This window comes from Antedon bifida, chromosome 6, assembly GCF_963402885.1.
Source record: "Antedon bifida chromosome 6, ecAntBifi1.1, whole genome shotgun sequence".
Lineage (NCBI taxonomy): Eukaryota > Metazoa > Echinodermata > Crinoidea > Comatulida > Antedonidae > Antedon > Antedon bifida.
The window spans coordinates 8,360,478-8,388,354 of NC_136231.1; the positions used below are offsets into that span (position 1 = coordinate 8,360,478).

The 27,877-nt window shown below is 37.1% G+C and overlaps 48 non-coding genes across 48 annotated transcripts; all 48 read left to right on the top strand.

Moving 5' to 3' along the window:
• The first annotated feature begins 107 nt into the window (after nt 1-107).
• Nucleotides 108-226, top strand: LOC144847159 (5S ribosomal RNA). Its single transcript, XR_013613729.1, has one exon. It is a non-coding gene; the product is annotated as a 5S ribosomal RNA (ribosomal RNA).
• Nucleotides 227-809: 583 nt separating this feature from the next.
• On the top strand, nt 810-928 carry LOC144846742 (5S ribosomal RNA). Its single transcript, XR_013613329.1, has one exon. It is a non-coding gene; the product is annotated as a 5S ribosomal RNA (ribosomal RNA).
• Nucleotides 929-1,046: 118 nt separating this feature from the next.
• On the top strand, nt 1,047-1,165 carry LOC144846583 (5S ribosomal RNA). The gene has a single exon (XR_013613196.1). It is a non-coding gene; the product is annotated as a 5S ribosomal RNA (ribosomal RNA).
• A 240-nt stretch (nt 1,166-1,405) lies between these two features.
• LOC144847160 (5S ribosomal RNA) lies at nt 1,406-1,524 on the top strand. The gene has a single exon (XR_013613730.1). It is a non-coding gene; the product is annotated as a 5S ribosomal RNA (ribosomal RNA).
• Nucleotides 1,525-1,642: 118 nt separating this feature from the next.
• Nucleotides 1,643-1,761, top strand: LOC144847161 (5S ribosomal RNA). The gene has a single exon (XR_013613731.1). It is a non-coding gene; the product is annotated as a 5S ribosomal RNA (ribosomal RNA).
• A 583-nt stretch (nt 1,762-2,344) lies between these two features.
• Nucleotides 2,345-2,463, top strand: LOC144846743 (5S ribosomal RNA). Its single transcript, XR_013613330.1, has one exon. It is a non-coding gene; the product is annotated as a 5S ribosomal RNA (ribosomal RNA).
• Nucleotides 2,464-2,581: 118 nt separating this feature from the next.
• LOC144847162 (5S ribosomal RNA) lies at nt 2,582-2,700 on the top strand. The gene has a single exon (XR_013613732.1). It is a non-coding gene; the product is annotated as a 5S ribosomal RNA (ribosomal RNA).
• A 583-nt stretch (nt 2,701-3,283) lies between these two features.
• LOC144846744 (5S ribosomal RNA) lies at nt 3,284-3,402 on the top strand. The gene has a single exon (XR_013613331.1). It is a non-coding gene; the product is annotated as a 5S ribosomal RNA (ribosomal RNA).
• Nucleotides 3,403-4,405: 1,003 nt separating this feature from the next.
• On the top strand, nt 4,406-4,524 carry LOC144845980 (5S ribosomal RNA). Its single transcript, XR_013612616.1, has one exon. It is a non-coding gene; the product is annotated as a 5S ribosomal RNA (ribosomal RNA).
• A 118-nt stretch (nt 4,525-4,642) lies between these two features.
• On the top strand, nt 4,643-4,761 carry LOC144845981 (5S ribosomal RNA). Its single transcript, XR_013612617.1, has one exon. It is a non-coding gene; the product is annotated as a 5S ribosomal RNA (ribosomal RNA).
• Nucleotides 4,762-5,344: 583 nt separating this feature from the next.
• On the top strand, nt 5,345-5,463 carry LOC144846745 (5S ribosomal RNA). The gene has a single exon (XR_013613332.1). It is a non-coding gene; the product is annotated as a 5S ribosomal RNA (ribosomal RNA).
• A 118-nt stretch (nt 5,464-5,581) lies between these two features.
• Nucleotides 5,582-5,700, top strand: LOC144845982 (5S ribosomal RNA). The gene has a single exon (XR_013612619.1). It is a non-coding gene; the product is annotated as a 5S ribosomal RNA (ribosomal RNA).
• An 885-nt stretch (nt 5,701-6,585) lies between these two features.
• LOC144845983 (5S ribosomal RNA) lies at nt 6,586-6,704 on the top strand. The gene has a single exon (XR_013612620.1). It is a non-coding gene; the product is annotated as a 5S ribosomal RNA (ribosomal RNA).
• A 118-nt stretch (nt 6,705-6,822) lies between these two features.
• On the top strand, nt 6,823-6,941 carry LOC144845984 (5S ribosomal RNA). The gene has a single exon (XR_013612621.1). It is a non-coding gene; the product is annotated as a 5S ribosomal RNA (ribosomal RNA).
• A 583-nt stretch (nt 6,942-7,524) lies between these two features.
• On the top strand, nt 7,525-7,643 carry LOC144846746 (5S ribosomal RNA). Its single transcript, XR_013613333.1, has one exon. It is a non-coding gene; the product is annotated as a 5S ribosomal RNA (ribosomal RNA).
• Nucleotides 7,644-7,761: 118 nt separating this feature from the next.
• LOC144845986 (5S ribosomal RNA) lies at nt 7,762-7,880 on the top strand. Its single transcript, XR_013612623.1, has one exon. It is a non-coding gene; the product is annotated as a 5S ribosomal RNA (ribosomal RNA).
• A 583-nt stretch (nt 7,881-8,463) lies between these two features.
• LOC144846747 (5S ribosomal RNA) lies at nt 8,464-8,582 on the top strand. Its single transcript, XR_013613334.1, has one exon. It is a non-coding gene; the product is annotated as a 5S ribosomal RNA (ribosomal RNA).
• Nucleotides 8,583-8,700: 118 nt separating this feature from the next.
• Nucleotides 8,701-8,819, top strand: LOC144846584 (5S ribosomal RNA). Its single transcript, XR_013613197.1, has one exon. It is a non-coding gene; the product is annotated as a 5S ribosomal RNA (ribosomal RNA).
• Nucleotides 8,820-9,059: 240 nt separating this feature from the next.
• Nucleotides 9,060-9,178, top strand: LOC144845987 (5S ribosomal RNA). The gene has a single exon (XR_013612624.1). It is a non-coding gene; the product is annotated as a 5S ribosomal RNA (ribosomal RNA).
• Nucleotides 9,179-9,296: 118 nt separating this feature from the next.
• On the top strand, nt 9,297-9,415 carry LOC144845988 (5S ribosomal RNA). Its single transcript, XR_013612625.1, has one exon. It is a non-coding gene; the product is annotated as a 5S ribosomal RNA (ribosomal RNA).
• Nucleotides 9,416-9,998: 583 nt separating this feature from the next.
• LOC144846748 (5S ribosomal RNA) lies at nt 9,999-10,117 on the top strand. The gene has a single exon (XR_013613335.1). It is a non-coding gene; the product is annotated as a 5S ribosomal RNA (ribosomal RNA).
• A 118-nt stretch (nt 10,118-10,235) lies between these two features.
• Nucleotides 10,236-10,354, top strand: LOC144845989 (5S ribosomal RNA). The gene has a single exon (XR_013612626.1). It is a non-coding gene; the product is annotated as a 5S ribosomal RNA (ribosomal RNA).
• A 583-nt stretch (nt 10,355-10,937) lies between these two features.
• On the top strand, nt 10,938-11,056 carry LOC144846749 (5S ribosomal RNA). The gene has a single exon (XR_013613336.1). It is a non-coding gene; the product is annotated as a 5S ribosomal RNA (ribosomal RNA).
• A 1,003-nt stretch (nt 11,057-12,059) lies between these two features.
• On the top strand, nt 12,060-12,178 carry LOC144845990 (5S ribosomal RNA). The gene has a single exon (XR_013612627.1). It is a non-coding gene; the product is annotated as a 5S ribosomal RNA (ribosomal RNA).
• A 118-nt stretch (nt 12,179-12,296) lies between these two features.
• On the top strand, nt 12,297-12,415 carry LOC144845991 (5S ribosomal RNA). Its single transcript, XR_013612628.1, has one exon. It is a non-coding gene; the product is annotated as a 5S ribosomal RNA (ribosomal RNA).
• A 583-nt stretch (nt 12,416-12,998) lies between these two features.
• LOC144847000 (5S ribosomal RNA) lies at nt 12,999-13,117 on the top strand. Its single transcript, XR_013613577.1, has one exon. It is a non-coding gene; the product is annotated as a 5S ribosomal RNA (ribosomal RNA).
• A 118-nt stretch (nt 13,118-13,235) lies between these two features.
• LOC144847047 (5S ribosomal RNA) lies at nt 13,236-13,354 on the top strand. Its single transcript, XR_013613621.1, has one exon. It is a non-coding gene; the product is annotated as a 5S ribosomal RNA (ribosomal RNA).
• A 240-nt stretch (nt 13,355-13,594) lies between these two features.
• On the top strand, nt 13,595-13,713 carry LOC144845992 (5S ribosomal RNA). Its single transcript, XR_013612629.1, has one exon. It is a non-coding gene; the product is annotated as a 5S ribosomal RNA (ribosomal RNA).
• A 118-nt stretch (nt 13,714-13,831) lies between these two features.
• Nucleotides 13,832-13,950, top strand: LOC144845994 (5S ribosomal RNA). Its single transcript, XR_013612630.1, has one exon. It is a non-coding gene; the product is annotated as a 5S ribosomal RNA (ribosomal RNA).
• Nucleotides 13,951-14,533: 583 nt separating this feature from the next.
• Nucleotides 14,534-14,652, top strand: LOC144846752 (5S ribosomal RNA). The gene has a single exon (XR_013613338.1). It is a non-coding gene; the product is annotated as a 5S ribosomal RNA (ribosomal RNA).
• A 118-nt stretch (nt 14,653-14,770) lies between these two features.
• On the top strand, nt 14,771-14,889 carry LOC144845995 (5S ribosomal RNA). The gene has a single exon (XR_013612631.1). It is a non-coding gene; the product is annotated as a 5S ribosomal RNA (ribosomal RNA).
• A 583-nt stretch (nt 14,890-15,472) lies between these two features.
• Nucleotides 15,473-15,591, top strand: LOC144846753 (5S ribosomal RNA). The gene has a single exon (XR_013613339.1). It is a non-coding gene; the product is annotated as a 5S ribosomal RNA (ribosomal RNA).
• Nucleotides 15,592-16,594: 1,003 nt separating this feature from the next.
• On the top strand, nt 16,595-16,713 carry LOC144845996 (5S ribosomal RNA). Its single transcript, XR_013612632.1, has one exon. It is a non-coding gene; the product is annotated as a 5S ribosomal RNA (ribosomal RNA).
• A 118-nt stretch (nt 16,714-16,831) lies between these two features.
• On the top strand, nt 16,832-16,950 carry LOC144845998 (5S ribosomal RNA). The gene has a single exon (XR_013612634.1). It is a non-coding gene; the product is annotated as a 5S ribosomal RNA (ribosomal RNA).
• Nucleotides 16,951-17,533: 583 nt separating this feature from the next.
• On the top strand, nt 17,534-17,652 carry LOC144846754 (5S ribosomal RNA). Its single transcript, XR_013613340.1, has one exon. It is a non-coding gene; the product is annotated as a 5S ribosomal RNA (ribosomal RNA).
• A 701-nt stretch (nt 17,653-18,353) lies between these two features.
• Nucleotides 18,354-18,472, top strand: LOC144846755 (5S ribosomal RNA). Its single transcript, XR_013613341.1, has one exon. It is a non-coding gene; the product is annotated as a 5S ribosomal RNA (ribosomal RNA).
• Nucleotides 18,473-19,173: 701 nt separating this feature from the next.
• On the top strand, nt 19,174-19,292 carry LOC144846756 (5S ribosomal RNA). Its single transcript, XR_013613342.1, has one exon. It is a non-coding gene; the product is annotated as a 5S ribosomal RNA (ribosomal RNA).
• Nucleotides 19,293-20,295: 1,003 nt separating this feature from the next.
• Nucleotides 20,296-20,414, top strand: LOC144845999 (5S ribosomal RNA). Its single transcript, XR_013612635.1, has one exon. It is a non-coding gene; the product is annotated as a 5S ribosomal RNA (ribosomal RNA).
• Nucleotides 20,415-20,532: 118 nt separating this feature from the next.
• Nucleotides 20,533-20,651, top strand: LOC144846000 (5S ribosomal RNA). Its single transcript, XR_013612636.1, has one exon. It is a non-coding gene; the product is annotated as a 5S ribosomal RNA (ribosomal RNA).
• Nucleotides 20,652-21,234: 583 nt separating this feature from the next.
• LOC144846758 (5S ribosomal RNA) lies at nt 21,235-21,353 on the top strand. The gene has a single exon (XR_013613344.1). It is a non-coding gene; the product is annotated as a 5S ribosomal RNA (ribosomal RNA).
• A 701-nt stretch (nt 21,354-22,054) lies between these two features.
• LOC144846759 (5S ribosomal RNA) lies at nt 22,055-22,173 on the top strand. Its single transcript, XR_013613345.1, has one exon. It is a non-coding gene; the product is annotated as a 5S ribosomal RNA (ribosomal RNA).
• A 1,003-nt stretch (nt 22,174-23,176) lies between these two features.
• LOC144846001 (5S ribosomal RNA) lies at nt 23,177-23,295 on the top strand. Its single transcript, XR_013612637.1, has one exon. It is a non-coding gene; the product is annotated as a 5S ribosomal RNA (ribosomal RNA).
• Nucleotides 23,296-23,876: 581 nt separating this feature from the next.
• Nucleotides 23,877-23,995, top strand: LOC144846760 (5S ribosomal RNA). Its single transcript, XR_013613346.1, has one exon. It is a non-coding gene; the product is annotated as a 5S ribosomal RNA (ribosomal RNA).
• Nucleotides 23,996-24,696: 701 nt separating this feature from the next.
• Nucleotides 24,697-24,815, top strand: LOC144846761 (5S ribosomal RNA). Its single transcript, XR_013613347.1, has one exon. It is a non-coding gene; the product is annotated as a 5S ribosomal RNA (ribosomal RNA).
• Nucleotides 24,816-25,818: 1,003 nt separating this feature from the next.
• LOC144846002 (5S ribosomal RNA) lies at nt 25,819-25,937 on the top strand. The gene has a single exon (XR_013612638.1). It is a non-coding gene; the product is annotated as a 5S ribosomal RNA (ribosomal RNA).
• Nucleotides 25,938-26,055: 118 nt separating this feature from the next.
• LOC144846003 (5S ribosomal RNA) lies at nt 26,056-26,174 on the top strand. Its single transcript, XR_013612639.1, has one exon. It is a non-coding gene; the product is annotated as a 5S ribosomal RNA (ribosomal RNA).
• Nucleotides 26,175-26,757: 583 nt separating this feature from the next.
• On the top strand, nt 26,758-26,876 carry LOC144846762 (5S ribosomal RNA). Its single transcript, XR_013613348.1, has one exon. It is a non-coding gene; the product is annotated as a 5S ribosomal RNA (ribosomal RNA).
• A 701-nt stretch (nt 26,877-27,577) lies between these two features.
• LOC144846764 (5S ribosomal RNA) lies at nt 27,578-27,696 on the top strand. Its single transcript, XR_013613350.1, has one exon. It is a non-coding gene; the product is annotated as a 5S ribosomal RNA (ribosomal RNA).
• The last annotated feature ends 181 nt before the right edge of the window (nt 27,697-27,877 follow it).

Sequence of the window (27,877 nt, forward strand, 5' to 3'; positions counted from 1 at the left end):
TTTTTAAATTATACTAAACAAAATTTGTTTTACCTTTCAATTATGTTTTTATGACAGTAACAATAAGATCTATCTAAGGTATAATCTTGAACCGCAAGTAACCGAATGTCTACAACCATACCACGTTGAAAACACCGGTTCTCGTCCGATCACCGCAGTTAAACAACGTCGGGCCTGGTTAGTACTTGGATGGGAGACCGCCTGGGAATACCTGGTGTCGTAGACCTATGTTTAACTTTTTTTTAAATTATACTAAACAAAGTTTATTTTACCTTTCAATTATGTTTTTATGACAGTAACTATAAGATCTATCTAAGGTATAATCTTGAACCGCAAGTAACCGAATGTCTACAACCGTACCAGGTTGCCTGGGAATATCTGGTGTCGTACACCTGTGTTTATCTTTTTAATAATCCTAAAATATAGTCTTTTTTAAATGTTTACATTTTGACAAAATGTGTTTATACTGTTGATGATAGTATAAGTAAATAAATTCAAACTGTAACCGAAGTTAATCGAAAGTTTTTCAACTAAACTGCCTTGAAAACAACGGTTCTCGTCCGATCATTGAAGTTAAACAAGTTGTTGTTCAAAGACATGTTTGTTGTTGTATGTTGCTGCTGTGGTGACCGTACAAACGTCACTGTACTACGCGGGCGTCCACTTGTGTGCGCGTTTGCTTCTTAGCAACAAAGCGGCCTGAAGCTTTTGTACATGCCGCTATTGTGTTATGCTTCTTTGTACAGTGTTATTGTTTCTTTTATATTGTCTTTTTATTAATTAAAAAACGCCCAACTCAGTAACCGAATGTCTACGACCATACCACGTTGACAACACCGGTTCTCGTCCGATCACCGCAGTTAAACAACGTCGGGCCTGGTTAGTACTTGGATGGGAGACCGCCTGGGAATACCTGGTGTCGTAGACCTATGTTTAACTTTTTTAAATTATACTAAACAAAATTTGTTTTACCTTTCAATTATGTTTTTATGACAGTAACAATAAGATCTATCTAAGGTATAATCTTGAACCGCAAGTAACCGAATGTCTACAAACATACCACGTTGAAAACACCGGTTCTCGTCCGATCACCGCAGTTAAACAACGTCGGGCCTGGTTAGTACTAGGATGGGAGACCGCCTGGGAATACCTGGTGTCGTAGACCTATGTTTAACTTTTTTTTAAATTATACTAAACAAAGTTTATTTTACCTTTCAATTATGTGTTTCTTGAACAGAAGTGTGTGCAAATACCAAAGTCATGGTTTCAGCAGCTGCTAATTTGAATCCTAGAAAATGTTCTATAATAAATTCCAAAAGTATTAGGTTATAGGATATAATGTGTTTGTAGAGATTAAGACAGTGACTATAAGATCTCTATAATCTTGAACCGCAAGTTAGCGAATGTCTACAACCATACCACGTTGAAAACACCGGTTCTCGTCCGATCACCGCAGTTAAACAACGTCGGGCCTGGTTAGTACTTGGATGGGAGACCGCCTGGGAATACCTGGTGTCGTAGACCTATGTTTAACTTTTTTAAATTATACTAAACAAAATTTGTTTTACTTTTCAATTATGTTTTTATGACAGTAACAATAAGATCTATCTAAGGTATAATCTTGAACCGCAAGTAACCGAATGTCTACAACCATACCACGTTGAAAACACCGGTTCTCGTCCGATCACCGCAGTTAAACAACGTCGGGCCTGGTTAGTACTTGGATGGGAGACCGCCTGGGAATACCTGGTGTCGTAGACCTATGTTTAACTTTTTTTTAAATTATACTAAACAAAGTTTATTTTACCTTTCAATTATGTTTTTATGACAGTAACTATAAGATCTATCTAAGGTATAATCTTGAACCGCAAGTAACCGAATGTCTACAACCGTACCAGGTTGCCTGGGAATATCTGGTGTCGTACACCTGTGTTTATCTTTTTAATAATCCTAAAATATAGTCTTTTTTAAATGTTTACATTTTGACAAAATGTGTTTATACTGTTGATGATAGTATAAGTAAATAAATTCAAACTGTAACCGAAGTTAATCGAAAGTTTTTCAACTAAACTGCCTTGAAAACAACGGTTCTCGTCCGATCATTGAAGTTAAACAAGTTGTTGTTCAAAGACATGTTTGTTGTTGTATGTTGCTGCTGTGGTGACCGTACAAACGTCACTGTACTACGCGGGCGTCCACTTGTGTGCGCGTTTGCTTCTTAGCAACAAAGCGGCCTGAAGCTTTTGTACATGCCGCTATTGTGTTATGCTTCTTTGTACAGTGTTATTGTTTCTTTTATATTGTCTTTTTATTAATTAAAAAACGCCCAACTCAGTAACCGAATGTCTACGACCATACCACGTTGACAACACCGGTTCTCGTCCGATCACCGCAGTTAAACAACGTCGGGCCTGGTTAGTACTTGGATGGGAGACCGCCTGGGAATACCTGGTGTCGTAGACCTATGTTTAACTTTTTTAAATTATACTAAACAAAATTTGTTTTACCTTTCAATTATGTTTTTATGACAGTAACAATAAGATCTATCTAAGGTATAATCTTGAACCGCAAGTAACCGAATGTCTACAACCATACCACGTTGAAAACACCGGTTCTCGTCCGATCACCGCAGTTAAACAACGTCGGGCCTGGTTAGTACTTGGATGGGAGACCGCCTGGGAATACCTGGTGTCGTAGACCTATGTTTAACTTTTTTTTAAATTATACTAAACAAAGTTTATTTTACCTTTCAATTATGTTTTTATGACAGTAACTATAAGATCTATCTAAGGTATAATCTTGAACCGCAAGTAACCGAATGTCTACAACCGTACCAGGTTGCCTGGGAATATCTGGTGTCGTACACCTGTGTTTATCTTTTTAATAATCCTAAAATATAGTCTTTTTTAAATGTTTAGATTTTGACAAAATGTGTTTATACTGTTGATGATAGTATAAGTAAATAAATTCAAACTGTAACCGAAGTTAATCGAAAGTTTTTCAACTAAACTGCCTTGAAAACAACGGTTCTCGTCCGATCATTGAAGTTAAACAAGTTGTTGTTCAAAGACATGTTTGTTGTTGTATGTTGCTGCTGTGGTGACCGTACAAACGTCACTGTACTACGCGGGCGTCCACTTGTGTGCGCGTTTGCTTCTTAGCAACAAAGCGGCCTGAAGCTTTTGTACATGCCGCTATTGTGTTATGCTTCTTTGTACAGTGTTATTGTTTCTTTTATATTGTCTTTTTATTAATTAAAAAACGCCCAACTCAGTAACCGAATGTCTACGACCATACCACGTTGACAACACCGGTTCTCGTCCGATCACCGCAGTTAAACAACGTCGGGCCTGGTTAGTACTTGGATGGGAGACCGCCTGGGAATACCTGGTGTCGTAGACCTATGTTTAACTTTTTTTAAATTATACTAAACAAAGTTTATTTTACCTTTCCATTATGTGTTTCTTGAACAGAAGTGTGTGCAAATACCAAAGTCATGGTTTCAGCAGCTGCTAATTTGAATCCTAGAAAATGTTCTATAATAAATTCCAAAAGTATTGGGTTATAGGATATATGTGTTTGTAGAGATTAAGACAGTGACTATAAGATCTCTATAATCTTGAACCGCAAGTAACCGAATGTCTACAACCGTACCAGGTTGCCTGGGAATATCTGGTGTCGTACACCTGTGTTTATCTTTTTAATAATCCTAAAATATAGTCTTTTTTAAATGTTTACATTTTGACAAAATGTGTTTATACTGTTGATGATAGTATAAGTAAATAAATTCAAACTGTAACCGAAGTTAATCGAAAGTTTTTCAACTAAACTGCCTTGAAAACAACGGTTCTCGTCCGATCATTGAAGTTAAACAAGTTGTTGTTCAAAGACATGTTTGTTGTTGTATGTTGCTGCTGTGGTGACCGTACAAACGTCACTGTACTACGCGGGCGTCCACTTGTGTGCGCGTTTGCTTCTTAGCAACAAAGCGGCCTGAAGCTTTTGTACATGCCGCTATTGTGTTATGCTTCTTTGTACAGTGTTATTGTTTCTTTTATATTGTCTTTTTATTAATTAAAAAACGCCCAACTCAGTAACCGAATGTCTACGACCATACCACGTTGACAACACCGGTTCTCGTCCGATCACCGCAGTTAAACAACGTCGGGCCTGGTTAGTACTTAAAATTATACTAAACAAAGTTTATTTTACCTTTCAATTATGTGTTTCTTGAACAGAAGTGTGTGCAAATACCAAAGTCATGGTTTCAGCAGCTGCTAATTTGAATCCTAGAAAATGTTCTATAATAAATTCCAAAAGTATTAGGTTATAGGATATATGTGTTTGTAGAGATTAAGACAGTGACTATAAGATCTCTATAATCTTGAACCGCAAGTTAACGAATGTCTACAACCATACCACGTTGAAAACACCGGTTCTCGTCCGATCACCGCAGTTAAACAACGTCGGGCCTGGTTAGTACTTGGATGGGAGACCGCCTGGGAATACCTGGTGTCGTAGACCTATGTTTAACTTTTTTAAATTATACTAAACAAAATTTGTTTTACCTTTCAATTATGTTTTTATGACAGTAACAATAAGATCTATCTAAGGTATAATCTTGAACCGCAAGTAACCGAATGTCTACAACCATACCACGTTGAAAACACCGGTTCTCGTCCGATCACCGCAGTTAAACAACGTCGGGCCTGGTTAGTACTTGGATGGGAGACCGCCTGGGAATACCTGGTGTCGTAGACCTATGTTTAACTTTTTTTTAAATTATACTAAACAAAGTTTATTTTACCTTTCAATTATGTTTTTATGACAGTAACTATAAGATCTATCTAAGGTATAATCTTGAACCGCAAGTAACCGAATGTCTACAACCGTACCAGGTTGCCTGGGAATATCTGGTGTCGTACACCTGTGTTTATCTTTTTAATAATCCTAAAATATAGTCTTTTTTAAATGTTTACATTTTGACAAAATGTGTTTATACTGTTGATGATAGTATAAGTAAATAAATTCAAACTGTAACCGAAGTTAATCGAAAGTTTTTCAACTAAACTGCCTTGAAAACAACGGTTCTCGTCCGATCATTGAAGTTAAACAAGTTGTTGTTCAAAGACATGTTTGTTGTTGTATGTTGCTGCTGTGGTGACCGTACAAACGTCACTGTACTACGCGGGCGTCCACTTGTGTGCGCGTTTGCTTCTTAGCAACAAAGCGGCCTGAAGCTTTTGTACATGCCGCTATTGTGTTATGCTTCTTTGTACAGTGTTATTGTTTCTTTTATATTGTCTTTTTATTAATTAAAAAACGCCCAACTCAGTAACCGAATGTCTACGACCATACCACGTTGACAACACCGGTTCTCGTCCGATCACCGCAGTTAAACAACGTCGGGCCTGGTTAGTACTTGGATGGGAGACCGCCTGGGAATACCTGGTGTCGTAGACCTATGTTTAACTTTTTTAAATTATACTAAACAAAATTTGTTTTACCTTTCAATTATGTTTTTATGACAGTAACAATAAGATCTATCTAAGGTATAATCTTGAACCGCAAGTAACCGAATGTCTACAACCATACCACGTTGAAAACACCGGTTCTCGTCCGATCACCGCAGTTAAACAACGTCGGGCCTGGTTAGTACTTGGATGGGAGACCGCCTGGGAATACCTGGTGTCGTAGACCTATGTTTAACTTTTTTTTAAATTATACTAAACAAAGTTTATTTTACCTTTCAATTATGTTTTTATGACAGTAACTATAAGATCTATCTAAGGTATAATCTTGAACCGCAAGTAACCGAATGTCTACAACCGTACCAGGTTGCCTGGGAATATCTGGTGTCGTACACCTGTGTTTATCTTTTTAATAATCCTAAAATATAGTCTTTTTTAAATGTTTACATTTTGACAAAATGTGTTTATACTGTTGATGATAGTATAAGTAAATAAATTCAAACTGTAACCGAAGTTAATCGAAAGTTTTTCAACTAAACTGCCTTGAAAACAACGGTTCTCGTCCGATCATTGAAGTTAAACAAGTTGTTGTTCAAAGACATGTTTGTTGTTGTATGTTGCTGCTGTGGTGACCGTACAAACGTCACTGTACTACGCGGGCGTCCACTTGTGTGCGCGTTTGCTTCTTAGCAACAAAGCGGCCTGAAGCTTTTGTACATGCCGCTATTGTGTTATGCTTCTTTGTACAGTGTTATTGTTTCTTTTATATTGTCTTTTTATTAATTAAAAAACGCCCAACTCAGTAACCGAATGTCTACGACCATACCACGTTGACAACACCGGTTCTCGTCCGATCACCGCAGTTAAACAACGTCGGGCCTGGTTAGTACTTAAAATTATACTAAACAAAGTTTATTTTACCTTTCAATTATGTGTTTCTTGAACAGAAGTGTGTGCAAATACCAAAGTCATGGTTTCAGCAGCTGCTAATTTGAATCCTAGAAAATGTTCTATAATAAATTCCAAAAGTATTAGGTTATAGGATATATGTGTTTGTAGAGATTAAGACAGTGACTATAAGATCTCTATAATCTTGAACCGCAAGTTAACGAATGTCTACAACCATACCACGTTGAAAACACCGGTTCTCGTCCGATCACCGCAGTTAAACAACGTCGGGCCTGGTTAGTACTTGGATGGGAGACCGCCTGGGAATACCTGGTGTCGTAGACCTATGTTTAACTTTTTTAAATTATACTAAACAAAATTTGTTTTACCTTTCAATTATGTTTTTATGACAGTAACAATAAGATCTATCTAAGGTATAATCTTGAACCGCAAGTAACCGAATGTCTACAACCATACCACGTTGAAAACACCGGTTCTCGTCCGATCACCGCAGTTAAACAACGTCGGGCCTGGTTAGTACTTGGATGGGAGACCGCCTGGGAATACCTGGTGTCGTAGACCTATGTTTAACTTTTTTTTAAATTATACTAAACAAAGTTTATTTTACCTTTCAATTATGTTTTTATGACAGTAACTATAAGATCTATCTAAGGTATAATCTTGAACCGCAAGTAACCGAATGTCTACAACCGTACCAGGTTGCCTGGGAATATCTGGTGTCGTACACCTGTGTTTATCTTTTTAATAATCCTAAAATATAGTCTTTTTTAAATGTTTACATTTTGACAAAATGTGTTTATACTGTTGATGATAGTATAAGTAAATAAATTCAAACTGTAACCGAAGTTAATCGAAAGTTTTTCAACTAAACTGCCTTGAAAACAACGGTTCTCGTCCGATCATTGAAGTTAAACAAGTTGTTGTTCAAAGACATGTTTGTTGTTGTATGTTGCTGCTGTGGTGACCGTACAAACGTCACTGTACTACGCGGGCGTCCACTTGTGTGCGCGTTTGCTTCTTAGCAACAAAGCGGCCTGAAGCTTTTGTACATGCCGCTATTGTGTTATGCTTCTTTGTACAGTGTTATTGTTTCTTTTATATTGTCTTTTTATTAATTAAAAAACGCCCAACTCAGTAACCGAATGTCTACGACCATACCACGTTGACAACACCGGTTCTCGTCCGATCACCGCAGTTAAACAACGTCGGGCCTGGTTAGTACTTGGATGGGAGACCGCCTGGGAATACCTGGTGTCGTAGACCTATGTTTAACTTTTTTAAATTATACTAAACAAAATTTGTTTTACCTTTCAATTATGTTTTTATGACAGTAACAATAAGATCTATCTAAGGTATAATCTTGAACCGCAAGTAACCGAATGTCTACAACCATACCACGTTGAAAACACCGGTTCTCGTCCGATCACCGCAGTTAAACAACGTCGGGCCTGGTTAGTACTTGGATGGGAGACCGCCTGGGAATACCTGGTGTCGTAGACCTATGTTTAACTTTTTTTTAAATTATACTAAACAAAGTTTATTTTACCTTTCAATTATGTTTTTATGACAGTAACTATAAGATCTATCTAAGGTATAATCTTGAACCGCAAGTAACCGAATGTCTACAACCGTACCAGGTTGCCTGGGAATATCTGGTGTCGTACACCTGTGTTTATCTTTTTAATAATCCTAAAATATAGTCTTTTTTAAATGTTTACATTTTGACAAAATGTGTTTATACTGTTGATGATAGTATAAGTAAATAAATTCAAACTGTAACCGAAGTTAATCGAAAGTTTTTCAACTAAACTGCCTTGAAAACAACGGTTCTCGTCCGATCATTGAAGTTAAACAAGTTGTTGTTCAAAGACATGTTTGTTGTTGTATGTTGCTGCTGTGGTGACCGTACAAACGTCACTGTACTACGCGGGCGTCCACTTGTGTGCGCGTTTGCTTCTTAGCAACAAAGCGGCCTGAAGCTTTTGTACATGCCGCTATTGTGTTATGCTTCTTTGTACAGTGTTATTGTTTCTTTTATATTGTCTTTTTATTAATTAAAAAACGCCCAACTCAGTAACCGAATGTCTACGACCATACCACGTTGACAACACCGGTTCTCGTCCGATCACCGCAGTTAAACAACGTCGGGCCTGGTTAGTACTTGGATGGGAGACCGCCTGGGAATACCTGGTGTCGTAGACCTATGTTTAACTTTTTTAAATTATACTAAACAAAATTTGTTTTACCTTTCAATTATGTTTTTATGACAGTAACAATAAGATCTATCTAAGGTATAATCTTGAACCGCAAGTAACCGAATGTCTACAAACATACCACGTTGAAAACACCGGTTCTCGTCCGATCACCGCAGTTAAACAACGTCGGGCCTGGTTAGTACTAGGATGGGAGACCGCCTGGGAATACCTGGTGTCGTAGACCTATGTTTAACTTTTTTTTAAATTATACTAAACAAAGTTTATTTTACCTTTCAATTATGTGTTTCTTGAACAGAAGTGTGTGCAAATACCAAAGTCATGGTTTCAGCAGCTGCTAATTTGAATCCTAGAAAATGTTCTATAATAAATTCCAAAAGTATTAGGTTATAGGATATAATGTGTTTGTAGAGATTAAGACAGTGACTATAAGATCTCTATAATCTTGAACCGCAAGTTAGCGAATGTCTACAACCATACCACGTTGAAAACACCGGTTCTCGTCCGATCACCGCAGTTAAACAACGTCGGGCCTGGTTAGTACTTGGATGGGAGACCGCCTGGGAATACCTGGTGTCGTAGACCTATGTTTAACTTTTTTAAATTATACTAAACAAAATTTGTTTTACCTTTCAATTATGTTTTTATGACAGTAACAATAAGATCTATCTAAGGTATAATCTTGAACCGCAAGTAACCGAATGTCTACAACCATACCACGTTGAAAACACCGGTTCTCGTCCGATCACCGCAGTTAAACAACGTCGGGCCTGGTTAGTACTTGGATGGGAGACCGCCTGGGAATACCTGGTGTCGTAGACCTATGTTTAACTTTTTTTTAAATTATACTAAACAAAGTTTATTTTACCTTTCAATTATGTTTTTATGACAGTAACTATAAGATCTATCTAAGGTATAATCTTGAACCGCAAGTAACCGAATGTCTACAACCGTACCAGGTTGCCTGGGAATATCTGGTGTCGTACACCTGTGTTTATCTTTTTAATAATCCTAAAATATAGTCTTTTTTAAATGTTTACATTTTGACAAAATGTGTTTATACTGTTGATGATAGTATAAGTAAATAAATTCAAACTGTAACCGAAGTTAATCGAAAGTTTTTCAACTAAACTGCCTTGAAAACAACGGTTCTCGTCCGATCATTGAAGTTAAACAAGTTGTTGTTCAAAGACATGTTTGTTGTTGTATGTTGCTGCTGTGGTGACCGTACAAACGTCACTGTACTACGCGGGCGTCCACTTGTGTGCGCGTTTGCTTCTTAGCAACAAAGCGGCCTGAAGCTTTTGTACATGCCGCTATTGTGTTATGCTTCTTTGTACAGTGTTATTGTTTCTTTTATATTGTCTTTTTATTAATTAAAAAACGCCCAACTCAGTAACCGAATGTCTACGACCATACCACGTTGACAACACCGGTTCTCGTCCGATCACCGCAGTTAAACAACGTCGGGCCTGGTTAGTACTTGGATGGGAGACCGCCTGGGAATACCTGGTGTCGTAGACCTATGTTTAACTTTTTTAAATTATACTAAACAAAATTTGTTTTACCTTTCAATTATGTTTTTATGACAGTAACAATAAGATCTATCTAAGGTATAATCTTGAACCGCAAGTAACCGAATGTCTACAACCATACCACGTTGAAAACACCGGTTCTCGTCCGATCACCGCAGTTAAACAACGTCGGGCCTGGTTAGTACTTGGATGGGAGACCGCCTGGGAATACCTGGTGTCGTAGACCTATGTTTAACTTTTTTTTAAATTATACTAAACAAAGTTTATTTTACCTTTCAATTATGTTTTTATGACAGTAACTATAAGATCTATCTAAGGTATAATCTTGAACCGCAAGTAACCGAATGTCTACAACCGTACCAGGTTGCCTGGGAATATCTGGTGTCGTACACCTGTGTTTATCTTTTTAATAATCCTAAAATATAGTCTTTTTTAAATGTTTAGATTTTGACAAAATGTGTTTATACTGTTGATGATAGTATAAGTAAATAAATTCAAACTGTAACCGAAGTTAATCGAAAGTTTTTCAACTAAACTGCCTTGAAAACAACGGTTCTCGTCCGATCATTGAAGTTAAACAAGTTGTTGTTCAAAGACATGTTTGTTGTTGTATGTTGCTGCTGTGGTGACCGTACAAACGTCACTGTACTACGCGGGCGTCCACTTGTGTGCGCGTTTGCTTCTTAGCAACAAAGCGGCCTGAAGCTTTTGTACATGCCGCTATTGTGTTATGCTTCTTTGTACAGTGTTATTGTTTCTTTTATATTGTCTTTTTATTAATTAAAAAACGCCCAACTCAGTAACCGAATGTCTACGACCATACCACGTTGACAACACCGGTTCTCGTCCGATCACCGCAGTTAAACAACGTCGGGCCTGGTTAGTACTTGGATGGGAGACCGCCTGGGAATACCTGGTGTCGTAGACCTATGTTTAACTTTTTTTAAATTATACTAAACAAAGTTTATTTTACCTTTCCATTATGTGTTTCTTGAACAGAAGTGTGTGCAAATACCAAAGTCATGGTTTCAGCAGCTGCTAATTTGAATCCTAGAAAATGTTCTATAATAAATTCCAAAAGTATTGGGTTATAGGATATATGTGTTTGTAGAGATTAAGACAGTGACTATAAGATCTCTATAATCTTGAACCGCAAGTAACCGAATGTCTACAACCGTACCAGGTTGCCTGGGAATATCTGGTGTCGTACACCTGTGTTTATCTTTTTAATAATCCTAAAATATAGTCTTTTTTAAATGTTTACATTTTGACAAAATGTGTTTATACTGTTGATGATAGTATAAGTAAATAAATTCAAACTGTAACCGAAGTTAATCGAAAGTTTTTCAACTAAACTGCCTTGAAAACAACGGTTCTCGTCCGATCATTGAAGTTAAACAAGTTGTTGTTCAAAGACATGTTTGTTGTTGTATGTTGCTGCTGTGGTGACCGTACAAACGTCACTGTACTACGCGGGCGTCCACTTGTGTGCGCGTTTGCTTCTTAGCAACAAAGCGGCCTGAAGCTTTTGTACATGCCGCTATTGTGTTATGCTTCTTTGTACAGTGTTATTGTTTCTTTTATATTGTCTTTTTATTAATTAAAAAACGCCCAACTCAGTAACCGAATGTCTACGACCATACCACGTTGACAACACCGGTTCTCGTCCGATCACCGCAGTTAAACAACGTCGGGCCTGGTTAGTACTTAAAATTATACTAAACAAAGTTTATTTTACCTTTCAATTATGTGTTTCTTGAACAGAAGTGTGTGCAAATACCAAAGTCATGGTTTCAGCAGCTGCTAATTTGAATCCTAGAAAATGTTCTATAATAAATTCCAAAAGTATTAGGTTATAGGATATATGTGTTTGTAGAGATTAAGACAGTGACTATAAGATCTCTATAATCTTGAACCGCAAGTTAACGAATGTCTACAACCATACCACGTTGAAAACACCGGTTCTCGTCCGATCACCGCAGTTAAACAACGTCGGGCCTGGTTAGTACTTGGATGGGAGACCGCCTGGGAATACCTGGTGTCGTAGACCTATGTTTAACTTTTTTAAATTATACTAAACAAAATTTGTTTTACCTTTCAATTATGTTTTTATGACAGTAACAATAAGATCTATCTAAGGTATAATCTTGAACCGCAAGTAACCGAATGTCTACAACCATACCACGTTGAAAACACCGGTTCTCGTCCGATCACCGCAGTTAAACAACGTCGGGCCTGGTTAGTACTTGGATGGGAGACCGCCTGGGAATACCTGGTGTCGTAGACCTATGTTTAACTTTTTTTTAAATTATACTAAACAAAGTTTATTTTACCTTTCAATTATGTTTTTATGACAGTAACTATAAGATCTATCTAAGGTATAATCTTGAACCGCAAGTAACCGAATGTCTACAACCGTACCAGGTTGCCTGGGAATATCTGGTGTCGTACACCTGTGTTTATCTTTTTAATAATCCTAAAATATAGTCTTTTTTAAATGTTTACATTTTGACAAAATGTGTTTATACTGTTGATGATAGTATAAGTAAATAAATTCAAACTGTAACCGAAGTTAATCGAAAGTTTTTCAACTAAACTGCCTTGAAAACAACGGTTCTCGTCCGATCATTGAAGTTAAACAAGTTGTTGTTCAAAGACATGTTTGTTGTTGTATGTTGCTGCTGTGGTGACCGTACAAACGTCACTGTACTACGCGGGCGTCCACTTGTGTGCGCGTTTGCTTCTTAGCAACAAAGCGGCCTGAAGCTTTTGTACATGCCGCTATTGTGTTATGCTTCTTTGTACAGTGTTATTGTTTCTTTTATATTGTCTTTTTATTAATTAAAAAACGCCCAACTCAGTAACCGAATGTCTACGACCATACCACGTTGGCAACACCGGTTCTCGTCCGATCACCGCAGTTAAACAACGTCGGGCCTGGTTAGTACTTGGATGGGAGACCGCCTGGGAATACCTGGTGTCGTAGACCTATGTTTAACTTTTTTAAATTATACTAAACAAAATTTGTTTTACCTTTCAATTATGTTTTTATGACAGTAACAATAAGATCTATCTAAGGTATAATCTTGAACCGCAAGTAACCGAATGTCTACAACCATACCACGTTGAAAACACCGGTTCTCGTCCGATCACCGCAGTTAAACAACGTCGGGCCTGGTTAGTACTAGGATGGGAGACCGCCTGGGAATACCTGGTGTCGTAGACCTATGTTTAACTTTTTTTTAAATTATACTAAACAAAGTTTATTTTACCTTTCAATTATGTGTTTCTTGAACAGAAGTGTGTGCAAATACCAAAGTCATGGTTTCAGCAGCTGCTAATTTGAATCCTAGAAAATGTTCTATAATAAATTCCAAAAGTATTAGGTTATAGGATATAATGTGTTTGTAGAGATTAAGACAGTGACTATAAGATCTCTATAATCTTGAACCGCAAGTTAGCGAATGTCTACAACCATACCACGTTGAAAACACCGGTTCTCGTCCGATCACCGCAGTTAAACAACGTCGGGCCTGGTTAGTACTTGGATGGGAGACCGCCTGGGAATACCTGGTGTCGTAGACCTATGTTTAACTTTTTTAAATTATACTAAACAAAATTTGTTTTACCTTTCAATTATGTTTTTATGACAGTAACAATAAGATCTATCTAAGGTATAATCTTGAACCGCAAGTAACCGAATGTCTACAACCATACCACGTTGAAAACACCGGTTCTCGTCCGATCACCGCAGTTAAACAACGTCGGGCCTGGTTAGTACTTGGATGGGAGACCGCCTGGGAATACCTGGTGTCGTAGACCTATGTTTAACTTTTTTTTAAATTATACTAAACAAAGTTTATTTTACCTTTCAATTATGTTTTTATGACAGTAACTATAAGATCTATCTAAGGTATAATCTTGAACCGCAAGTAACCGAATGTCTACAACCGTACCAGGTTGCCTGGGAATATCTGGTGTCGTACACCTGTGTTTATCTTTTTAATAATCCTAAAATATAGTCTTTTTTAAATGTTTACATTTTGACAAAATGTGTTTATACTGTTGATGATAGTATAAGTAAATAAATTCAAACTGTAACCGAAGTTAATCGAAAGTTTTTCAACTAAACTGCCTTGAAAACAACGGTTCTCGTCCGATCATTGAAGTTAAACAAGTTGTTGTTCAAAGACATGTTTGTTGTTGTATGTTGCTGCTGTGGTGACCGTACAAACGTCACTGTACTACGCGGGCGTCCACTTGTGTGCGCGTTTGCTTCTTAGCAACAAAGCGGCCTGAAGCTTTTGTACATGCCGCTATTGTGTTATGCTTCTTTGTACAGTGTTATTGTTTCTTTTATATTGTCTTTTTATTAATTAAAAAACGCCCAACTCAGTAACCGAATGTCTACGACCATACCACGTTGACAACACCGGTTCTCGTCCGATCACCGCAGTTAAACAACGTCGGGCCTGGTTAGTACTTGGATGGGAGACCGCCTGGGAATACCTGGTGTCGTAGACCTATGTTTAACTTTTTTAAATTATACTAAACAAAATTTGTTTTACCTTTCAATTATGTTTTTATGACAGTAACAATAAGATCTATCTAAGGTATAATCTTGAACCGCAAGTAACCGAATGTCTACAACCATACCACGTTGAAAACACCGGTTCTCGTCCGATCACCGCAGTTAAACAACGTCGGGCCTGGTTAGTACTTGGATGGGAGACCGCCTGGGAATACCTGGTGTCGTAGACCTATGTTTAACTTTTTTTTAAATTATACTAAACAAAGTTTATTTTACCTTTCAATTATGTTTTTATGACAGTAACTATAAGATCTATCTAAGGTATAATCTTGAACCGCAAGTAACCGAATGTCTACAACCGTACCAGGTTGCCTGGGAATATCTGGTGTCGTACACCTGTGTTTATCTTTTTAATAATCCTAAAATATAGTCTTTTTTAAATGTTTAGATTTTGACAAAATGTGTTTATACTGTTGATGATAGTATAAGTAAATAAATTCAAACTGTAACCGAAGTTAATCGAAAGTTTTTCAACTAAACTGCCTTGAAAACAACGGTTCTCGTCCGATCATTGAAGTTAAACAAGTTGTTGTTCAAAGACATGTTTGTTGTTGTATGTTGCTGCTGTGGTGACCGTACAAACGTCACTGTACTACGCGGGCGTCCACTTGTGTGCGCGTTTGCTTCTTAGCAACAAAGCGGCCTGAAGCTTTTGTACATGCCGCTATTGTGTTATGCTTCTTTGTACAGTGTTATTGTTTCTTTTATATTGTCTTTTTATTAATTAAAAAACGCCCAACTCAGTAACCGAATGTCTACGACCATACCACGTTGACAACACCGGTTCTCGTCCGATCACCGCAGTTAAACAACGTCGGGCCTGGTTAGTACTTGGATGGGAGACCGCCTGGGAATACCTGGTGTCGTAGACCTATGTTTAACTTTTTTTAAATTATACTAAACAAAGTTTATTTTACCTTTCCATTATGTGTTTCTTGAACAGAAGTGTGTGCAAATACCAAAGTCATGGTTTCAGCAGCTGCTAATTTGAATCCTAGAAAATGTTCTATAATAAATTCCAAAAGTATTGGGTTATAGGATATATGTGTTTGTAGAGATTAAGACAGTGACTATAAGATCTCTATAATCTTGAACCGCAAGTTAACGAATGTCTACAACCATACCAGGTTGCCTGGGAATATCTGGTGTCGTACACCTGTGTTTATCTTTTTAATAATCCTAAAATATAGTCTTTTTTAAATGTTTACATTTTGACAAAATGTGTTTATACTGTTGATGATAGTATAAGTAAATAAATTCAAACTGTAACCGAAGTTAATCGAAAGTTTTTCAACTAAACTGCCTTGAAAACAACGGTTCTCGTCCGATCATTGAAGTTAAACAAGTTGTTGTTCAAAGACATGTTTGTTGTTGTATGTTGCTGCTGTGGTGACCGTACAAACGTCACTGTACTACGCGGGCGTCCACTTGTGTGCGCGTTTGCTTCTTAGCAACAAAGCGGCCTGAAGCTTTTGTACATGCCGCTATTGTGTTATGCTTCTTTGTACAGTGTTATTGTTTCTTTTATATTGTCTTTTTATTAATTAAAAAACGCCCAACTCAGTAACCGAATGTCTACGACCATACCACGTTGACAACACCGGTTCTCGTCCGATCACCGCAGTTAAACAACGTCGGGCCTGGTTAGTACTTAAAATTATACTAAACAAAGTTTATTTTACCTTTCAATTATGTGTTTCTTGAACAGAAGTGTGTGCAAATACCAAAGTCATGGTTTCAGCAGCTGCTAATTTGAATCCTAGAAAATGTTCTATAATAAATTCCAAAAGTATTAGGTTATAGGATATATGTGTTTGTAGAGATTAAGACAGTGACTATAAGATCTCTATAATCTTGAACCGCAAGTTAACGAATGTCTACAACCATACCACGTTGAAAACACCGGTTCTCGTCCGATCACCGCAGTTAAACAACGTCGGGCCTGGTTAGTACTTGGATGGGAGACCGCCTGGGAATACCTGGTGTCGTAGACCTATGTTTAACTTTTTTAAATTATACTAAACAAAATTTGTTTTACCTTTCAATTATGTTTTTATGACAGTAACAATAAGATCTATCTAAGGTATAATCTTGAACCGCAAGTAACCGAATGTCTACAACCATACCACGTTGAAAACACCGGTTCTCGTCCGATCACCGCAGTTAAACAACGTCGGGCCTGGTTAGTACTTGGATGGGAGACCGCCTGGGAATACCTGGTGTCGTAGACCTATGTTTAACTTTTTTAAAAATTATACTAAACAAAGTTTATTTTACCTTTCAATTATGTTTTTATGACAGTAACTATAAGATCTATCTAAGGTATAATCTTGAACCGCAAGTAACCGAATGTCTACAACCGTACCAGGTTGCCTGGGAATATCTGGTGTCGTACACCTGTGTTTATCTTTTTAATAATCCTAAAATATAGTCTTTTTTAAATGTTTACATTTTGACAAAATGTGTTTATACTGTTGATGATAGTATAAGTAAATAAATTCAAACTGTAACCGAAGTTAATCGAAAGTTTTTCAACTAAACTGCCTTGAAAACAACGGTTCTCGTCCGATCATTGAAGTTAAACAAGTTGTTGTTCAAAGACATGTTTGTTGTTGTATGTTGCTGCTGTGGTGACCGTACAAACGTCACTGTACTACGCGGGCGTCCACTTGTGTGCGCGTTTGCTTCTTAGCAACAAAGCGGCCTGAAGCTTTTGTACATGCCGCTATTGTGTTATGCTTCTTTGTACAGTGTTATTGTTTCTTTTATATTGTCTTTTTATTAATTAAAAAACGCCCAACTCAGTAACCGAATGTCTACGACCATACCACGTTGACAACACCGGTTCTCGTCCGATCACCGCAGTTAAACAACGTCGGGCCTGGTTAGTACTTGGATGGGAGACCGCCTGGGAATACCTGGTGTCGTAGACCTATGTTTAACTTTTTTTAAATTATACTAAACAAAGTTTATTTTACCTTTCCATTATGTGTTTCTTGAACAGAAGTGTGTGCAAATACCAAAGTCATGGTTTCAGCAGCTGCTAATTTGAATCCTAGAAAATGTTCTATAATAAATTCCAAAAGTATTAGGTTATAGGATATATGTGTTTGTAGAGATTAAGACAGTGACTATAAGATCTCTATAATCTTGAACCGCAAGTTAACGAATGTCTACAACCATACCAGGTTGCCTGGGAATATCTGGTGTCGTACACCTGTGTTTATCTTTTTAATAATCCTAAAATATAGTCTTTTTTAAATGTTTAGATTTTGACAAAATGTGTTTATACTGTTGATGATAGTATAAGTAAATAAATTCAAACTGTAACCGAAGTTAATCGAAAGTTTTTCAACTAAACTGCCTTGAAAACAACGGTTCTCGTCCGATCATTGAAGTTAAACAAGTTGTTGTTCAAAGACATGTTTGTTGTTGTATGTTGCTGCTGTGGTGACCGTACAAACGTCACTGTACTACGCGGGCGTCCACTTGTGTGCGCGTTTGCTTCTTAGCAACAAAGCGGCCTGAAGCTTTTGTACATGCCGCTATTGTGTTATGCTTCTTTGTACAGTGTTATTGTTTCTTTTATATTGTCTTTTTATTAATTAAAAAACGCCCAACTCAGTAACCGAATGTCTACGACCATACCACGTTGACAACACCGGTTCTCGTCCGATCACCGCAGTTAAACAACGTCGGGCCTGGTTAGTACTTGGATGGGAGACCGCCTGGGAATACCTGGTGTCGTAGACCTATGTTTAACTTTTTTTAAATTATACTAAACAAAGTTTATTTTACCTTTCCATTATGTGTTTCTTGAACAGAAGTGTGTGCAAATACCAAAGTCATGGTTTCAGCAGCTGCTAATTTGAATCCTAGAAAATGTTCTATAATAAATTCCAAAAGTATTAGGTTATAGGATATATGTGTTTGTAGAGATTAAGACAGTGACTATAAGATCTCTATAATCTTGAACCGCAAGTTAACGAATGTCTACAACCATACCAGGTTGCCTGGGAATATCTGGTGTCGTACACCTGTGTTTATCTTTTTAATAATCCTAAAATATAGTCTTTTTTAAATGTTTACATTTTGACAAAATGTGTTTATACTGTTGATGATAGTATAAGTAAATAAATTCAAACTGTAACCGAAGTTAATCGAAAGTTTTTCAACTAAACTGCCTTGAAAACAACGGTTCTCGTCCGATCATTGAAGTTAAACAAGTTGTTGTTCAAAGACATGTTTGTTGTTGTATGTTGCTGCTGTGGTGACCGTACAAACGTCACTGTACTACGCGGGCGTCCACTTGTGTGCGCGTTTGCTTCTTAGCAACAAAGCGGCCTGAAGCTTTTGTACATGCCGCTATTGTGTTATGCTTCTTTGTACAGTGTTATTGTTTCTTTTATATTGTCTTTTTATTAATTAAAAAACGCCCAACTCAGTAACCGAATGTCTACGACCATACCACGTTGACAACACCGGTTCTCGTCCGATCACCGCAGTTAAACAACGTCGGGCCTGGTTAGTACTTGGATGGGAGACCGCCTGGGAATACCTGGTGTCGTAGACCTATGTTTAACTTTTTTTAAATTATACTAAACAAAGTTTATTTTACCTTTCCATTATGTGTTTCTTGAACAGAAGTGTGTGCAAATACCAAAGTCATGGTTTCAGCAGCTGCTAATTTGAATCCTAGAAAATGTTCTATAATAAATTCCAAAAGTATTGGGTTATAGGATATATGTGTTTGTAGAGATTAAGACAGTGACTATAAGATCTCTATAATCTTGAACCGCAAGTTAACGAATGTCTACAACCATACCAGGTTGCCTGGGAATATCTGGTGTCGTACACCTGTGTTTATCTTTTTAATAATCCTAAAATATAGTCTTTTTTAAATGTTTACATTTTGACAAAATGTGTTTATACTGTTGATGATAGTATAAGTAAATAAATTCAAACTGTAACCGAAGTTAATCGAAAGTTTTTCAACTAAACTGCCTTGAAAACAACGGTTCTCGTCCGATCATTGAAGTTAAACAAGTTGTTGTTCAAAGACATGTTTGTTGTTGTATGTTGCTGCTGTGGTGACCGTACAAACGTCACTGTACTACGCGGGCGTCCACTTGTGTGCGCGTTTGCTTCTTAGCAACAAAGCGGCCTGAAGCTTTTGTACATGCCGCTATTGTGTTATGCTTCTTTGTACAGTGTTATTGTTTCTTTTATATTGTCTTTTTATTAATTAAAAAACGCCCAACTCAGTAACCGAATGTCTACGACCATACCACGTTGACAACACCGGTTCTCGTCCGATCACCGCAGTTAAACAACGTCGGGCCTGGTTAGTACTTAAAATTATACTAAACAAAGTTTATTTTACCTTTCAATTATGTGTTTCTTGAACAGAAGTGTGTGCAAATACCAAAGTCATGGTTTCAGCAGCTGCTAATTTGAATCCTAGAAAATGTTCTATAATAAATTCCAAAAGTATTAGGTTATAGGATATATGTGTTTGTAGAGATTAAGACAGTGACTATAAGATCTCTATAATCTTGAACCGCAAGTTAACGAATGTCTACAACCATACCACGTTGAAAACACCGGTTCTCGTCCGATCACCGCAGTTAAACAACGTCGGGCCTGGTTAGTACTTGGATGGGAGACCGCCTGGGAATACCTGGTGTCGTAGACCTATGTTTAACTTTTTTAAATTATACTAAACAAAATTTGTTTTACCTTTCAATTATGTTTTTATGACAGTAACAATAAGATCTATCTAAGGTATAATCTTGAACCGCAAGTAACCGAATGTCTACAACCATACCACGTTGAAAACACCGGTTCTCGTCCGATCACCGCAGTTAAACAACGTCGGGCCTGGTTAGTACTTGGATGGGAGACCGCCTGGGAATACCTGGTGTCGTAGACCTATGTTTAACTTTTTTTAAAATTATACTAAACAAAGTTTATTTTACCTTTCAATTATGTTTTTATGACAGTAACTATAAGATCTATCTAAGGTATAATCTTGAACCGCAAGTAACCGAATGTCTACAACCGTACCAGGTTGCCTGGGAATATCTGGTGTCGTACACCTGTGTTTATCTTTTTAATAATCCTAAAATATAGTCTTTTTTAAATGTTTACATTTTGACAAAATGTGTTTATACTGTTGATGATAGTATAAGTAAATAAATTCAAACTGTAACCGAAGTTAATCGAAAGTTTTTCAACTAAACTGCCTTGAAAACAACGGTTCTCGTCCGATCATTGAAGTTAAACAAGTTGTTGTTCAAAGACATGTTTGTTGTTGTATGTTGCTGCTGTGGTGACCGTACAAACGTCACTGTACTACGCGGGCGTCCACTTGTGTGCGCGTTTGCTTCTTAGCAACAAAGCGGCCTGAAGCTTTTGTACATGCCGCTATTGTGTTATGCTTCTTTGTACAGTGTTATTGTTTCTTTTATATTGTCTTTTTATTAATTAAAAAACGCCCAACTCAGTAACCGAATGTCTACGACCATACCACGTTGACAACACCGGTTCTCGTCCGATCACCGCAGTTAAACAACGTCGGGCCTGGTTAGTACTTGGATGGGAGACCGCCTGGGAATACCTGGTGTCGTAGACCTATGTTTAACTTTTTTTAAATTATACTAAACAAAGTTTATTTTACCTTTCCATTATGTGTTTCTTGAACAGAAGTGTGTGCAAATACCAAAGTCATGGTTTCAGCAGCTGCTAATTTGAATCCTAGAAAATGTTCTATAATAAATTCCAAAAGTATTAGGTTATAGGATATATGTGTTTGTAGAGATTAAGACAGTGACTATAAGATCTCTATAATCTTGAACCGCAAGTTAACGAATGTCTACAACCATACCAGGTTGCCTGGGAATATCTGGTGTCGTACACCTGTGTTTATCTTTTTAATAATCCTAAAATATAGTCTTTTTTAAATGTTTAGATTTTGACAAAATGTGTTTATACTGTTGATGATAGTATAAGTAAATAAATTCAAACTGTAACCGAAGTTAATCGAAAGTTTTTCAACTAAACTGCCTTGAAAACAACGGTTCTCGTCCGATCATTGAAGTTAAACAAGTTGTTGTTCAAAGACATGTTTGTTGTTGTATGTTGCTGCTGTGGTGACCGTACAAACGTCACTGTACTACGCGGGCGTCCACTTGTGTGCGCGTTTGCTTCTTAGCAACAAAGCGGCCTGAAGCTTTTGTACATGCCGCTATTGTGTTATGCTTCTTTGTACAGTGTTATTGTTTCTTTTATATTGTCTTTTTATTAATTAAAAAACGCCCAACTCAGTAACCGAATGTCTACGACCATACCACGTTGACAACACCGGTTCTCGTCCGATCACCGCAGTTAAACAACGTCGGGCCTGGTTAGTACTTGGATGGGAGACCGCCTGGGAATACCTGGTGTCGTAGACCTATGTTTAACTTTTTTTAAATTATACTAAACAAAGTTTATTTTACCTTTCCATTATGTGTTTCTTGAACAGAAGTGTGTGCAAATACCAAAGTCATGGTTTCAGCAGCTGCTAATTTGAATCCTAGAAAATGTTCTATAATAAATTCCAAAAGTATTAGGTTATAGGATATATGTGTTTGTAGAGATTAAGACAGTGACTATAAGATCTCTATAATCTTGAACCGCAAGTTAACGAATGTCTACAACCATACCAGGTTGCCTGGGAATATCTGGTGTCGTACACCTGTGTTTATCTTTTTAATAATCCTAAAATATAGTCTTTTTTAAATGTTTACATTTTGACAAAATGTGTTTATACTGTTGATGATAGTATAAGTAAATAAATTCAAACTGTAACCGAAGTTAATCGAAAGTTTTTCAACTAAACTGCCTTGAAAACAACGGTTCTCGTCCGATCATTGAAGTTAAACAAGTTGTTGTTCAAAGACATGTTTGTTGTTGTATGTTGCTGCTGTGGTGACCGTACAAACGTCACTGTACTACGCGGGCGTCCACTTGTGTGCGCGTTTGCTTCTTAGCAACAAAGCGGCCTGAAGCTTTTGTACATGCCGCTATTGTGTTATGCTTCTTTGTACAGTGTTATTGTTTCTTTTATATTGTCTTTTTATTAATTAAAAAACGCCCAACTCAGTAACCGAATGTCTACGACCATACCACGTTGACAACACCGGTTCTCGTCCGATCACCGCAGTTAAACAACGTCGGGCCTGGTTAGTACTTAAAATTATACTAAACAAAGTTTATTTTACCTTTCAATTATGTGTTTCTTGAACAGAAGTGTGTGCAAATACCAAAGTCATGGTTTCAGCAGCTGCTAATTTGAATCCTAGAAAATGTTCTATAATAAATTCCAAAAGTATTAGGTTATAGGATATATGTGTTTGTAGAGATTAAGACAGTGACTATAAGATCTCTATAATCTTGAACCGCAAGTTAACGAATGTCTACAACCATACCACGTTGAAAACACCGGTTCTCGTCCGATCACCGCAGTTAAACAACGTCGGGCCTGGTTAGTACTTGGATGGGAGACCGCCTGGGAATACCTGGTGTCGTAGACCTATGTTTAACTTTTTTAAATTATACTAAACAAAGTTTATTTTACCTTTCAATTATGTTTTTATGACAGTAACTATAAGATCTATCTAAGGTATAATCTTGAACCGCAAGTAACCGAATGTCTACAACCGTACCAGGTTGCCTGGGAATATCTGGTGTCGTACACCTGTGTTTATCTTTTTAATAATCCTAAAATATAGTCTTTTTTAAATGTTTACATTTTGACAAAATGTGTTTATACTGTTGATGATAGTATAAGTAAATAAATTCAAACTGTAACCGAAGTTAATCGAAAGTTTTTCAACTAAACTGCCTTGAAAACAACGGTTCTCGTCCGATCATTGAAGTTAAACAAGTTGTTGTTCAAAGACATGTTTGTTGTTGTATGTTGCTGCTGTGGTGACCGTACAAACGTCACTGTACTACGCGGGCGTCCACTTGTGTGCGCGTTTGCTTCTTAGCAACAAAGCGGCCTGAAGCTTTTGTACATGCCGCTATTGTGTTATGCTTCTTTGTACAGTGTTATTGTTTCTTTTATATTGTCTTTTTATTAATTAAAAAACGCCCAACTCAGTAACCGAATGTCTACGACCATACCACGTTGACAACACCGGTTCTCGTCCGATCACCGCAGTTAAACAACGTCGGGCCTGGTTAGTACTTGGATGGGAGACCGCCTGGGAATACCTGGTGTCGTAGACCTATGTTTAACTTTTTTTAAATTATACTAAACAAAGTTTATTTTACCTTTCCATTATGTGTTTCTTGAACAGAAGTGTGTGCAAATACCAAAGTCATGGTTTCAGCAGCTGCTAATTTGAATCCTAGAAAATGTTCTATAATAAATTCCAAAAGTATTAGGTTATAGGATATATGTGTTTGTAGAGATTAAGACAGTGACTATAAGATCTCTATAATCTTGAACCGCAAGTTAACGAATGTCTACAACCATACCAGGTTGCCTGGGAATATCTGGTGTCGTACACCTGTGTTTATCTTTTTAATAATCCTAAAATATAGTCTTTTTTAAATGTTTACATTTTGACAAAATGTGTTTATACTGTTGATGATAGTATAAGTAAATAAATTCAAACTGTAACCGAAGTTAATCGAAAGTTTTTCAACTAAACTGCCTTGAAAACAACGGTTCTCGTCCGATCATTGAAGTTAAACAAGTTGTTGTTCAAAGACATGTTTGTTGTTGTATGTTGCTGCTGTGGTGACCGTACAAACGTCACTGTACTACGCGGGCGTCCACTTGTGTGCGCGTTTGCTTCTTAGCAACAAAGCGGCCTGAAGCTTTTGTACATGCCGCTATTGTGTTATGCTTCTTTGTACAGTGTTATTGTTTCTTTTATATTGTCTTTTTATTAATTAAAAAACGCCCAACTCAGTAACCGAATGTCTACGACCATACCACGTTGACAACACCGGTTCTCGTCCGATCACCGCAGTTAAACAACGTCGGGCCTGGTTAGTACTTGGATGGGAGACCGCCTGGGAATACCTGGTGTCGTAGACCTATGTTTAACTTTTTTTAAATTATACTAAACAAAGTTTATTTTACCTTTCCATTATGTGTTTCTTGAACAGAAGTGTGTGCAAATACCAAAGTCATGGTTTCAGCAGCTGCTAATTTGAATCCTAGAAAATGTTCTATAATAAATTCCAAAAGTATTGGGTTATAGGATATATGTGTTTGTAGAGATTAAGACAGTGACTATAAGATCTCTATAATCTTGAACCGCAAGTTAACGAATGTCTACAACCATACCAGGTTGCCTGGGAATATCTGGTGTCGTACACCTGTGTTTATCTTTTTAATAATCCTAAAATATAGTCTTTTTTAAATGTTTACATTTTGACAAAATGTGTTTATACTGTTGATGATAGTATAAGTAAATAAATTCAAACTGTAACCGAAGTTAATCGAAAGTTTTTCAACTAAACTGCCTTGAAAACAACGGTTCTCGTCCGATCATTGAAGTTAAACAAGTTGTTGTTCAAAGACATGTTTGTTGTTGTATGTTGCTGCTGTGGTGACCGTACAAACGTCACTGTACTACGCGGGCGTCCACTTGTGTGCGCGTTTGCTTCTTAGCAACAAAGCGGCCTGAAGCTTTTGTACATGCCGCTATTGTGTTATGCTTCTTTGTACAGTGTTATTGTTTCTTTTATATTGTCTTTTTATTAATTAAAAAACGCCCAACTCAGTAACCGAATGTCTACGACCATACCACGTTGACAACACCGGTTCTCGTCCGATCACCGCAGTTAAACAACGTCGGGCCTGGTTAGTACTTAAAATTATACTAAACAAAGTTTATTTTACCTTTCAATTATGTGTTTCTTGAACAGAAGTGTGTGCAAATACCAAAGTCATGGTTTCAGCAGCTGCTAATTTGAATCCTAGAAAATGTTCTATAATAAATTCCAAAAGTATTAGGTTATAGGATATATGTGTTTGTAGAGATTAAGACAGTGACTATAAGATCTCTATAATCTTGAACCGCAAGTTAACGAATGTCTACAACCATACCACGTTGAAAACACCGGTTCTCGTCCGATCACCGCAGTTAAACAACGTCGGGCCTGGTTAGTACTTGGATGGGAGACCGCCTGGGAATACCTGGTGTCGTAGACCTATGTTTAACTTTTTTAAATTATACTAAACAAAATTTGTTTTACCTTTCAATTATGTTTTTATGACAGTAACAATAAGATCTATCTAAGGTATAATCTTGAACCGCAAGTAACCGAATGTCTACAACCATACCACGTTGAAAACACCGGTTCTCGTCCGATCACCGCAGTTAAACAACGTCGGGCCTGGTTAGTACTTGGATGGGAGACCGCCTGGGAATACCTGGTGTCGTAGACCTATGTTTAACTTTTTTTAAAATTATACTAAACAAAGTTTATTTTACCTTTCAATTATGTTTTTATGACAGTAACTATAAGATCTATCTAAGGTATAATCTTGAACCGCAAGTAACCGAATGTCTACAACCGTACCAGGTTGCCTGGGAATATCTGGTGTCGTACACCTGTGTTTATCTTTTTAATAATCCTAAAATATAGTCTTTTTTAAATGTTTACATTTTGACAAAATGTGTTTATACTGTTGATGATAGTATAAGTAAATAAATTCAAACTGTAACCGAAGTTAATCGAAAGTTTTTCAACTAAACTGCCTTGAAAACAACGGTTCTCGTCCGATCATTGAAGTTAAACAAGTTGTTGTTCAAAGACATGTTTGTTGTTGTATGTTGCTGCTGTGGTGACCGTACAAACGTCACTGTACTACGCGGGCGTCCACTTGTGTGCGCGTTTGCTTCTTAGCAACAAAGCGGCCTGAAGCTTTTGTACATGCCGCTATTGTGTTATGCTTCTTTGTACAGTGTTATTGTTTCTTTTATATTGTCTTTTTATTAATTAAAAAACGCCCAACTCAGTAACCGAATGTCTACGACCATACCACGTTGACAACACCGGTTCTCGTCCGATCACCGCAGTTAAACAACGTCGGGCCTGGTTAGTACTTGGATGGGAGACCGCCTGGGAATACCTGGTGTCGTAGACCTATGTTTAACTTTTTTTAAATTATACTAAACAAAGTTTATTTTACCTTTCCATTATGTGTTTCTTGAACAGAAGTGTGTGCAAATACCAAAGTCATGGTTTCAGCAGCTGCTAATTTGAATCCTAGAAAATGTTCTATAATAAATTCCAAAAGTATTAGGTTATAGGATATATGTGTTTGTAGAGATTAAGACAGTGACTATAAGATCTCTATAATCTTGAACCGCAAGTTAACGAATGTCTACAACCATACCAGGTTGCCTGGGAATATCTGGTGTCGTACACCTGTGTTTATCTTTTTAATAATCCTAAAATATAGTCTTTTTTAAATGTTTAGATTTTGACAAAATGTGTTTATACTGTTGATGATAGTATAAGTAAATAAATTCAAACTGTAACCGAAGTTAATCGAAAGTTTTTCAACTAAACTGCCTTGAAAACAACGGTTCTCGTCCGATCATTGAAGTTAAACAAGTTGTTGTTCAAAGACATGTTTGTTGTTGTATGTTGCTGCTGTGGTGACCGTACAAACGTCACTGTACTACGCGGGCGTCCACTTGTGTGCGCGTTTGCTTCTTAGCAACAAAGCGGCCTGAAGCTTTTGTACATGCCGCTATTGTGTTATGCTTCTTTGTACAGTGTTATTGTTTCTTTTATATTGTCTTTTTATTAATTAAAAAACGCCCAACTCAGTAACCGAATGTCTACGACCATACCACGTTGACAACACCGGTTCTCGTCCGATCACCGCAGTTAAACAACGTCGGGCCTGGTTAGTACTTGGATGGGAGACCGCCTGGGAATACCTGGTGTCGTAGACCTATGTTTAACTTTTTTTAAATTATACTAAACAAAGTTTATTTTACCTTTCCATTATGTGTTTCTTGAACAGAAGTGTGTGCAAATACCAAAGTCATGGTTTCAGCAGCTGCTAATTTGAATCCTAGAAAATGTTCTATAATAAATTCCAAAAGTATTGGGTTATAGGATATATGTGTTTGT